This window comes from Rousettus aegyptiacus, unplaced genomic scaffold, assembly GCF_014176215.1.
Source record: "Rousettus aegyptiacus isolate mRouAeg1 unplaced genomic scaffold, mRouAeg1.p scaffold_m13_p_8, whole genome shotgun sequence".
NCBI lineage: Eukaryota > Metazoa > Chordata > Mammalia > Chiroptera > Pteropodidae > Rousettus > Rousettus aegyptiacus.
In genome coordinates, this window is record NW_023416311.1 from 102,175,993 (window position 1) to 102,188,414 (window position 12,422).

The 12,422-nt window shown below is 32.0% G+C and overlaps 1 pseudogene; it reads left to right on the plus strand.

Moving 5' to 3' along the window:
- The first annotated feature begins 1,136 nt into the window (after positions 1 to 1,136).
- LOC118607188 lies at positions 1,137 to 1,255 on the plus strand (annotated as a pseudogene).
- Positions 1,256 to 12,422: the final 11,167 nt, after the last annotated feature.

Below are 12,422 nucleotides of genomic sequence, written 5' to 3' on the forward strand. Positions count from 1 at the left end.
TACTTCACAGTGCTGGTCTTAAGTTATACTGAATTAATACATTCCAATCATTTAGAGACCTACAAAGGGAATACAATTATTTTAACTATTTCAATACCACTATTTCATGCATATGTATCATGCATGAGCCTATATTAGTACATACTTGTCTATGCATTATCTTGTTTTTTAAAATGTCTATACACTCTTAACCCAATTTTATAGGTATAAAACTGGAGCTCAGGCTTAGATACATATATAATTTACTCAATGCTAAAAAGCGAACAATAAGATATGCAGAGGATTTGAAAGAACGCTCCATTTTTCCAAGCCTAGAACATCTTTTCTTTCACCAGAGTCCCCTCAGATTTCTTTCCTCAGTTTTGCACATTGACACCTCAAGTTTTGGGTGCTTTACTTCCAGCAGCTTCATCCCGCATCCTTCATTAGAGAGCTGCTCCTGGGCTACTGGAGCTGATTCACCAAGAATTCAGAGAGAGTAGAGAGTGCCTGGGCAGGGTGGAGAGCAACACCTTGTAAGAATGCCTACAGGGCCTAACAATAAAGTATAATTCCTACTCTTTGAGGTTTTCCCAGGACCAAACTAAGACTAAGACCTCACCGGAAACTGCCCACTTACCTATGTCTCCCTCTTACTCGTTGTTTTCCATGCTCCCTTATTGATTTCTCCAGGCAGAAATTCCTTAAAATATTACATGCACATGGACCCTTATCCCAGGGTATACTTGTAGAGGCTACAAATAACTGAGAGATTCTTAAACACGGGATCCCAGAGACTCTCTCATGACTCAGTGGTCCGGAAGGAGACCTACGGATTTGTACTTCTAACAGGCTCTGAGTTGATGGAGCACTATGATGGCTCCTTTGTAGACAACCTGACCTAAGATGTAATAAACAGGTGGTTTTCTACCTTTACGGGGATTGCCGCTCCTCTGGAAAGCTTGTTAAAACACAAAGTGGAGCCCTTTCCCTCACTGTTTATACCTGTGGCCAAACATATTGTGTTTTTCATCAAAACTGTTATACTTTGAATTTCAAAGAAATTCAATTTTGACAATAGGATAAATATAATTACTTTTTTCATCCTGATAGTGGAAAAATGGAAAATTGTTTTGTAAAATTTAAAATATTTTTTAGTCTATGGCCATGCTACCCTGAACAAGCCCAATCCCATCTGATCTCGGAAGCTAAGCAGGTTTGGGCCTGGTTAGTACTTGGATGAGAGACCACCTAGGAAGACCAGGTGCTGTAGGCATAAAATATAAAATAAAAAAATAAGAGATTGTAAGCTGGCAAGGTCCTTGCAATCTGTGAAGTTAACCAAGTGTTGCCTCACCTAAAAAATAAAATAACAAATAAATTTAAAATATTTTCATTAAATTCGCTTGCAGTGACTGTTTTTCTATTCTAATTTTTATTAATTGATTACTCCAAAGACAGATAACTTATTTCTCACTGAAAGTACTACTATATTATCCTGAGCTAGCCAATGGTGTTGAGCTGACGATGTGAATTCTGTGAAGAAGAGTAAGGAAGAAGGGAACCTCTGAACTGGACCCAATTATGGCTCAGATGAATGTCAACATTTGATAATAAATGTGCAGCCATCAACAGAATAATATTCTCACTCACAATATATATCTTGTTATTTTTATCCACAACACTATAAAAATTAATAGTCCATGTTTTTCTTGTGTTGCTCATTATATGGTATTATTTTTCTTATTACTAAAGTAAAAGTCCTTTTAAAAGGCATAGGAAAAGACTAAACACACACACTCACATATGCACACACATACACACACCCGAAAGTGACCTTACTATAAGGAAACAGATTTAATTTTCCACTTTCATAGTTACAGTGTACAGCTGAATTTGTAGAAATAAAAATGCTCACTAAATTGCCTACGACAAATAATTATTCATCATTTCAATGGATTGACACCATAGTGTAAATGTATTTGCATAAAAAAACTGTCAAATTCTCATAGCTATTTCTCCTTAAGGCATTTTGAATGCACAAATCATTTCATTGTAGTTCACTTTCATCTTCGCTGTCTGTACAGATGCACTACTATGAAAAAATGTTATGACAGTATAATAGCTTTTTTAAAAGACACAGTCAGTGAATATAAAACGTCCATGAAGAAACCTATTAACTAAAAGATAATCTAGTGTAGCCAGTAACATGAGTTTTATTTGAACAAATATAGACATTTATGAAATAAAGATTATAAATTCAATATCAGATATAAATGTTTAAAACTGTCAATATCAAGGATCTTTTAATGTTATTCATTTGGGATAAGCAGAGTTAGTTAATTTATATATATATATCATCTACCTGCTATATGACCTCTACACGTGACATATCGGTACAATACATTGCAGGTTTCCATACATACACAGATAACTTACAAGAAATAAAGTAGATACAACAAGAAAAAAAATAAAACCTTTACCCTAGAATTTCAATTTTTATTAAAGTTGTGCCATACGACTCATTTTCTGCTTCATTTAAACATTCAAATGTGACATTGACATTTCATATCATAAGGAACAGTATTTCATTTTTAGGATAGGTCAAGTGATAGTAATGATAGATTTATGGCTACACCAAGATCATTATATGGATAAAAATACAGCAAACTCTCAGAAAAAAAAAAAAAAAAACTTAGTCAGCTCTCCTCACAGCTCGAACCTTCTTTAGAGGTGACTTTGATCTTAATTCCTGTCCAGGACATCTCACATCACAGCTACATTTGTCTTATTTCTTTCATAACGTTATAGTATTGGGTAATTTTGCAAATCCTTTTTTGAAAGAAAAATTGCCTTCAACTATTACACTAGGGACAGACAAATGCACCATTTGTTTCCATGTTCGACTTAAAGGCACAGACTATACCGAGTACGTCAAGAGACACATAAGCAGCCAGAATAATCCAAGCTGAGAAGTATTATGTATGCTACGAAGCAGTGGTTGAAACACGTCTTCCCCTGAAACGTTTTGGTATTGTCCTGCAATTATAAATCAGTTTTGATGAGTATATATGTATTTGCAGTATGTGTTAATTTCTAAATGATTTATAAATATTAAATAACAAATTTATATTTTCTAAATGTACATTGTAAAAGTGGGCATATTTTCTGGAGTATAATATATGCATATATTGAATGGCTAGCATGAAATAAATCAATAAATTATATTATATGTTCATATAAATTCATAAAGGAAAACATTTATGCTTATTTATAGGGAACTTGTTACTTTTCTTGCATCACTATTAATGATCCAAATTTATGAAAGGAATACATTATTAAAAATGTATTCATTATATATATATAAATGTGTACATGTTTGATCACGCAACACAATACTAATAGGCATATATGTCACATAAAACAAGGTGAATATGGAGCTGTTATTTAAGGATTTTATGATAAGGCATGCCAATAAAAAGACATAATTAAATAGAAAAGCGATAACTGTCCAAAGGCCGTAAAAAAGAAAGAGGTGTAAATCTTATTTTCTATTATCTCAGATGTTGATTTTTCTTACTTCTCTCCAGTATCCTACATATCATGACTTTTTTTTATTAAAAATTATTGGGGCGACATTGATCAACAAAAGCCAATAGGTTTCAAGTGTACAATTCGACAGTAAGTCATATATATTTTGCATCATTTGTTCACTGCCCTTAGTTAGATTTCTTTTTGTCACCACCTATTTGACCCATTTTATCCTGATTCCATAAACATACCGTACTATGGTAGTACCCTCATGAATTTCTTCTTCTCCTCCTTCTCCTCTTTATTAGGATTATTTTTTCACATTATTTTAGTTTATTTGTGTTCCCATAAGATCTTAAGAATCAGCTTGTCATTTTTCCCAGATCCAGATGTGTATATTAGGAAAAATTAAGTTCATGCATTCAATTATATTGTCAGTACATTTTTGTTTCTATCTTATATATTAAATACTTGGTAGCTCATCTCTCAGGTCTGAGTTGTGGAAACCTCTATAAACATAAACTATAATAGCAATAAATTTTTCATAACTATATTTGTGACAATCAGTGTATACGTGTCATTTCTATCCTCACAGGAGTCAGTAATGCAAAGCTATACTTGGCTCTGAACTCTACAGAATTAATTGGTAGTGGTTATTGCTAGTGGCCTAGTGCTTGGAATGATCTCAGGCCTTGGTCCAATGATCTCAGGCAAAGGTCCAATCCTTTGCAAAGGATTCTCAGACCCCATTTCCTAGAGGTCTTTATTTCCTGGTAGCTATTTATACTAAAATATATATCTATATAATTCCTAAAAAGAAAATCCATAGACTCTACCTACTTCTACTCGTTTTCACCTCTTGTCCCAAAGTGTCTTGAAAAACCCAAAACACGATAAAGTGGGGGAAAAACAAACAAAATATTATCATCAATCAGTAATGGGGAAAATTTTCCATCCCGCGTAAATACTCAAATAGAAGCATCACTCACCAAAGGCTAGTTTCCAATCAAATATTAAAATTCTACTATGATTACTATATATATGTATTCAGCAAAATCATCTTTTGCTAATGGATTTATACTAGTAAAATATCCTTATACAGAATGCCTCTTTTGCTTATATAATGTTTGAGATTTTGAATTAAGTGTGCAATAAATAAAGTATGTTGATAATTAATCAATCTAGCTTATGTTTACTTTATTTAATTAAATAAATTGACTAGTAAAACTATACATTTCCAAAATGGCACCGATTATTCCTCCAACCTGAGATAACATGTTGAGAAGAGTCTATATATTGGCCGATATCAATAACATGATCAGAAGGATTTTGAGGAAAAGAACACAAAATCTGCCTTTATTTGAGACATTTCTGATTTACACTAATACCTTGCATAAAATGTTAATATCTGGAAACTCAGAACTGAAAATAAACAAACATAAATACCATGTTGTAATTTCTTTATATCTACTCATTAATGAAGTCAAACTGTGATCAAATAATAGACACTAGCGAATAAAATAAAAGCAAAACAGCACACTTTCAATTGGATAATATTTTTATGAAATTTTATTTGGTAGATGAATAGTTGCCATCTATAAATAGAAACATAGCAACACAGAATCGTTTATATATTTGACACATCCTTGTTTTACTCATTTTTTCTCCTAATCTTAGCAAACACAGGAGAGTTAAAAATTATATTTAGTGAAAATATAATTTGGAGACATTCTGAAATGTAAATTTTAATAAATTTATTTCAATTAAGCTGGTAACTCTTCCTCTTAATATCAACTTGTTTCATAAAATATGGATTGACAAGTTGATGTCTGACAGAATAAGTACCATATTGGGTTAAACTTGATGGCCAAATATAATAGCAATGAGAGCCTATCAATTAGGGGTAGAATATGTGAATAAATTACATTTCTGACAAGCTGTCACAGGATGAAAACACATGAGCACACTCAAGAGAATAATGCGTATTTGGAGTAGATAGCTACATTCGGAAAATAAATACGGGTTTTCTATTTTAGTCTAGCTTTTATTTTTTTTTATTAAGACTGTCATTGATTTAAAGTTTTAAATACTTTGTTATATTTTTAACCAATACAAGTTTTCACAAACAATTTAGCCATATCACTGCCAAATTTGCTCTGAAAACTCATTTTAAAATAAGAGAACACAATTTGGGGATCAAGTAGCACAGATATTCCACCCCCCTAGTAGTTAATGAACTGCACAGAAAAAAACAAAAGTATATTAAACATAATTTTAAAGAAAATAAATTGTAACAGTGAAAACCAATCCCCTCTCCCCCCAAAAAAAGGAAAAGGCAAAAACACCACTTGCAAAATCTAAGGAGAAAAATTAGATTTTATGGATCTGAAGGAATTAGCATAAGTTTCCAGGTATCTAACTTTATTGGAAGATGGAGTAGGATTGTGAAGAAATAAGATGTAAGACCTGCAGTCAATGGTGGATATAGAACGTTCTGTGGAAACCCAGAGCTCTTTCTTTTAGGGCCTGGTGGTAAAATGAAATGCCATATCAAAGAATAAAATATTGAATCAGTTATGACAACTATATGTTATCCTCTGTTGATTACAAAATTACATATATATAAAAAGAAAACAATTCTTGGGACCTTGCTCTATTGTTTGGAAGACAGCTGTCAGACTTTCAATTCAGAAAGGGAGCTCTGACATTTGATGGATGTATGGGATAGGTACAGAAAGAATATTTTCCTGCAATTGTAAATTCAAGAAAAAGTGTGTTAAAATACAAGAAAATATATGTGTCAAAAAGGGCCATGTCCTTGACTTGAACCTTTTCTTACTTGGCTGACACAGTGCTATGATTTTTTTTTTTCACATTTCTGGAAGTTATTATTATTATTTTTCTTTCTAGCTGCTAAAAACATAAATGTGTGGGGGGGGCGTGGAGATAGATCCCTGATGTGATTCTTAATTATTTTAAAATATTTTACATCATGGTAGATTATTACATAGATGTTTTTTGCATTCAAAACAAAACCTCCATTGATTACGAAAAGAAAATTGTTTTTTGGTGACAGACTAGAATAGTGGTCAGAAAACACTGTATAAGCAACGCTTTCAAAATTTATCACAAGGCTATATCATATCGATCGTTTTCATACCTACATATATGAAGTCTATTAAGTTCTTTTGTAAAGAAAACATTATTCTAAATCACTTGAAAACCAGTATTAGGTCATAAACAAAATTTAACCTAATAAATAATTAAAGTTATACTTAATTCCATGTCCATTAATCACCCAAAATAATCTTATAAATAATTAATATCCATAATATGAAATTTACATAACATAGAAATTTTGACTTAAGAAATTTTGGTGGAGTTTGACTTAGGGCACACCTAGCATATCTCTTCAATGAACTGAAGAGAAATTTATTTATGTATTTTTCAGTTCTATATTTCCCTGAATGGGAAATATAAAATGAATGGTTAAAGCTAACAGAATGAGATTTTACCTTACCATAAAAATCTTAAGAGCTAATAAAAAGAGAATCATCACTTTTTTTTCTTTAAATCCCCGTCAGAACTGCAAAGGGTTAACTAATGTCCCACTTTACAGATGAAGATATTGCAGCTGCAAATTACTATTTGCCCACAGTTACAAGTGTTAGATTGCTAAAGCTTATACACAGAGCCTACGTGGGACTAATAGCAAAACCTATTATTTTCCCTTCCTTCCTTCCCCAGAGCTGACCCTTAGGTCTAAGCACTTGAGGCTAGGTGGAACCATTACATAGGAGGCTGGATCAAACAACCTTTCCAGATCCCTTCCAAACTGAAGGAATCTTCTGTGGAAGAGTTATAGATCAGGGCCAACTCTGTGAAAAATCGTCAAAGTGAGCTAATAGACTGAAAACCAGAAAGAAGAAACAGCTAGAAACAGAAGATATATTGTTTAACAGACATCAGATACATAAATAAAGCCAACTACTGATTTTCTCTGTTTCACAGTCTGGCTTTTGGGGTGGAGTTTCTGATTGCCAGCCGTGCAACTCCCCCCTAGATGGCATTGTGGTTAGTAGAGATTACTGGAAGAAATGTGAACAATGGAAGCACACTTTTTGCACATGGCCAAACTCCTTTCTCCTCTGTGCTGTGTACCATAAAATTCCAGGAACTACTATGCATTTACTTTGTCCTCTTGTTCTTTCCATAATTAATGTTGATCATCATCGTCTGGCCCTTGAACTGCCTCTCTATCTATTATCAGTTCTACTTTTCTGTCAATGTACTTATTTTTGATATCTTGGTCTGATTGGTGTTAACTTATTAGGTCTACTTTTAACAGTCCTAATACTCATGAGTGACCCAATGTCCATCCTGATGTCACCTCTTCAAGCAGCATGGAAACATGAAACTGACTTTTAAGAAGTCTACAAACATTTCAGCCAATCATTTCTAAATCTAAAATGTGCAATACATGTTAACTTTTCCCATACATTTCTGTATGTACATGAGAACCCTAGTTCATACATGAATCAGGGGTGCTAACACCAGGAGGGAGAGTAAACTGCGAGGCAATCTCACAAGACACAGTCTTGTATATTTATAGAAATAAATTCATTGGGAGACTTGATTTTGAGATGAAATTTAAAAAGAAATCAACAAACAATAACGGTGTACATAGTCAAATCAGAAATGCAATGTTTCCAGCGTTCAATGCAATGTCATTATCTTATTCAACTAACAAGGATGCACTCAGTATATACTGTTATGGGTAGGACTCACCATTAATCTGATACCAAAGAAGTAGAGAGTGAGTAAAAATAAATGAGTAACTTAAAATAATAACCAGAGCAGGCTGAGGTTAGCCAAGTTAAATGTTTCATGTTTAAGTTTACATTCATAACTTCAAAAATAATCAATTTTTAGAAATAGGTTATGATGGTGGTAACATTTATACAGAAAGATCAATCTGAAGATAATTGAATTTACTGAATGCTTTCATAGTACATTATTGTTATGTCAATTGTAAAATATTTTATTTTTCAACTATAAAGCTACTTATTATAATTTTTTCTAAATACAGACAAGTGATATTTATATCTATATCTGTAGCTATAATTTTATTAAGCCTATAAAAATAATAAAATGAATGTATTTATATGTGATGCACACTGAATGGGCTCTTAGATAAAGTCTGTCTATACATTTTTGATTAATGTGGATTCCAGCTATTCTTCACTTTTGTTTCATACACTTGAAAGAGCCTCCTCATTGTTTGTTCCTGACAGTCAAAAGTAGAATATGCCACATCAGGTTTTGAGCAAGAGTAAATATATTCTCTCCTTTGCCATTTTCGGATGGAGATTATATGTCATTAGAGCATTATTAAAAGTAACTTGAGTTTTCCTAACCAAGCATATGTTCATCACTTGTCTTCTTTCATGTCTTTCACTAAAGCTTTTTAATTTTACGACATAAAGGAGTAAACTTTTGTTAGATGTATTCTTACTAAATTCTTACTAAACTTTTTGAATTTACAGAACAATATAATAATTTATCTCATATTAAAATGCATCGAAAGATTTCCGACCGGAGAAGAAAACTTGAATTTCTAAAATATCGAACAATTAAGATTTGTTAACTTCTTTATCTGTTTAAGATTACTGCATTTATGTTTATGAGCTAGGATTTAAATAATTCTGACTGAGATCAGAAGCCCATGTCCTTAATCACTGCCTCATGACGCCTCCTCATGACCTAAAGATTACACTAATATGTGTGCACCAGGAGATACTTGTCTCATACAAAAATTATTTAAATTAATATAATTGTAAATCAATAAGGTAATAAATTTAATATTTATCATAAATGTATGCCATAATATTAAACACAGTAAGAAAACATGTCTCTACACATCTACATCTACATCTTTCCCTATACCTCACCTGCCTTTTCACCTATCTATCTATCTATCATGTATCTATCCACCTGTCTGTCTATCTATCATCTATCTACCTACCTACCTATCACCTATCTGTCTAACTATATTAACATGGATATAACTCAAGTACATAATGCTGATTGCTACAGAAAAACATAGGTATATAAGTAATAACACTAATGGAAATATAAGCTCTCATGTATAAATACTATATATGTTTCATAAATACACATTTTAAAAAATCCTGCTGTTTGCCCCTAGAAAACAAGGTAATGGAGTGAAGCAGAGAAAGCTGACAAAAAGAGCTATAATTTTATATGTATTTTTTAAAAATTTTATATGCATATATGTATGCATACATTAATATATAAAGCAAGAGGATGATTAATGTCAACATGGGTAAAGGATAGGTTTACAGGTATATTCACTTAAATATTAAAATTTTGTATTTTTGAATATAGAATAAGTAGAATATTATGAAACATGAGCTTTTGAGGAAATCGATATAGTTTTATCTGTCTGCTGTTCTTTAATAACCTCTTCATTGTGATTTCATCACAATGACAAGAAAGGTTAATAAATTAGGCATCTTAAAAAGAAATGACACTAATTATTTAATTGCCTCAGGCAGACTGAGTGTAAGTTAGCAAAATTGTTCCATGTTCGGTTTAAGGCATTTTGTATGTCCTGGCTTCTTTTCTATTTTAAACGCTGTAAAACATGTTTTAACATTAATTTAATCATAGTATATTCCCTGACTCAGCATATTCTCCTTTCTCATGGATATAATACAGGTTTATCTTAGACCCTTTAACGTTTCTGGTTTTGCTTTATTTTTAAATCCAATGAAAAGAAAATGTAGAAGTGCTTTTCTTTATACATGCCGTCATTCTTATTCCGTATCATTACATGCATTAGTATCTGATCCTTTGACAGAAGCTAAAACAGCTGGATTGGTTCAGTCCATTTCCCCATGTTAGAACAAAGGAGAACTTTGAGGAATCTGCAGGAAAAAAGGAAATAAGGAAGGGGGCACTGCAGGTGAGTTTCAGGATAAATAGCCGAGTCACTGAAATTGAAATAAATGATGAATTCTCTGTCCCACATCATTTCCATTTTAATCTGCCTGAATACAAATAAAACACTGAAATAGGCTATGTTCTAGAAAATGTACATTTGAAGATTTTACTTCTAGTCAGTTTAACTGAATCCTATTTATGGTTTAGAAATTCCAACTGAAATACGATGAGTGATGATAATAGCGAAGAGGTCGCTAATTTGCTGATGAGGTACATTCTCACATTCTACTGCTTCATTTGAGAAGTCAAAAATGAAGTCTATTCTCTGACAGGTCACTTGTCATTCTTTCCCATTTATTAGAATGCAGAACACTTCAACTCAGCACCAGGAATACTGCAGCTATCCTATTTTAGGTTACTTCTTCAGATTTGGTATTTTATATGACGAAGATCTAACTCTATCTAAGCTACAATAAATTTCAGTATGTCATTATTTTAACGAAAAAAGGCTACTGCCAGCAGATTAATATAGTTGCAGCTAAATTGTGGGGCACTGGACTTAAATGAGGAACCAAGAGATGTGAAATGAAATGGTTATATCACTGCAGGTTAGTAATCAAATATATGTACACTGTTTATCCTCAGATTTAATTTAAATCAGCAAGAGTGGAGCTTCAAAAAATCACTTAAGAGATAAGTTAGCTTTTATAATGACATAATATAACTCTTTCATTTGATAAGTGGACATACTAAGATTTCTGTAAAAGGTTATAAAACTGCTTAAGGCCATTCACATAGATACCTGTGGTGATTTATTATTTATTATAACAAATAATATATATTTTATTTTATTATATCTATATCTACATAGCAGCATAATCAAAAATAAAGTAAATTTAATTATGTAATGTACTGGTTTTCTTAGGCCTTGAGAAGAGACTCCCCTTTGGGTGGGCTGTGTTATTTTTGATAACAATTTGAAAAGTAAAATTTCAAGTTAAAACATAGGACACCCAGTTAAATTTAAATTTCTGATAATTAATGATTTTTTAAAGAATACGTATACCCCATATAATATTTGTGAAATATTCATGTAAAGATATAGTAACCATTTATCTGAAATTCAAATTTAATTGAGTACTTTTTATTTTCTAAATCTGACAACACTACCCCCATTCACCAGCTACCTTAAGAGCCTCAGAACAAGAATGGAAAATCTAATTCACAGGATATTTTTTGTTTTTTATTACTCTTTAGTTCTTTATATATTGTACATGCTTTGTTGATTTTTGTATCACAAATCTGTTCTCCCACATTGTGATTTTTCTTCCATTTACTTTAAGCTATGTTTTGATTGAACAATGTTACAAATTTAAATATAGTCAAATCTAATTACTTATTTCCTTTATACTTAATACTGTTTGAGCTTTATCTTTTCTAAAATCTAAAGAATATGCTTATATTTTCTACGAATAATTTAAAATTTTAGCATTAAGATTAAAGTCATAATCCAAATGGCACTGATTTCTGTATACAGTGTGAGGCAGAAATCTAATTTATTTTACATAAAATAATTTTCTCCTAGCTCGTCTCTCTACCAAAGTGGCATGCCACTTTTTCCATAGGCTACAGATCTACATATGCACAAGTGTGCGTCTAAGGTCTGTGTTTCATGCGAGTTTAGTTCTCAAGAGAGCTATCATACTCCCAAATTCAAGCAAGAACTAAGGTTTAAACACTACAGAAATAAGTGCATCATCAGAAACCCCTGCACATAAAATGAAACACATATCTGAGATACACACTGTAGCAGGGGGTAGGAAAAGCTTCATTATACAAAGTAGGAAATTCGGAGAGACCTAGATGAAGATACAAGAAGAACAGAAAATATATACTGTAAAGCTGCTTTGTTAAAATATAGCTATTTGGCTATGTAATTATAAGTA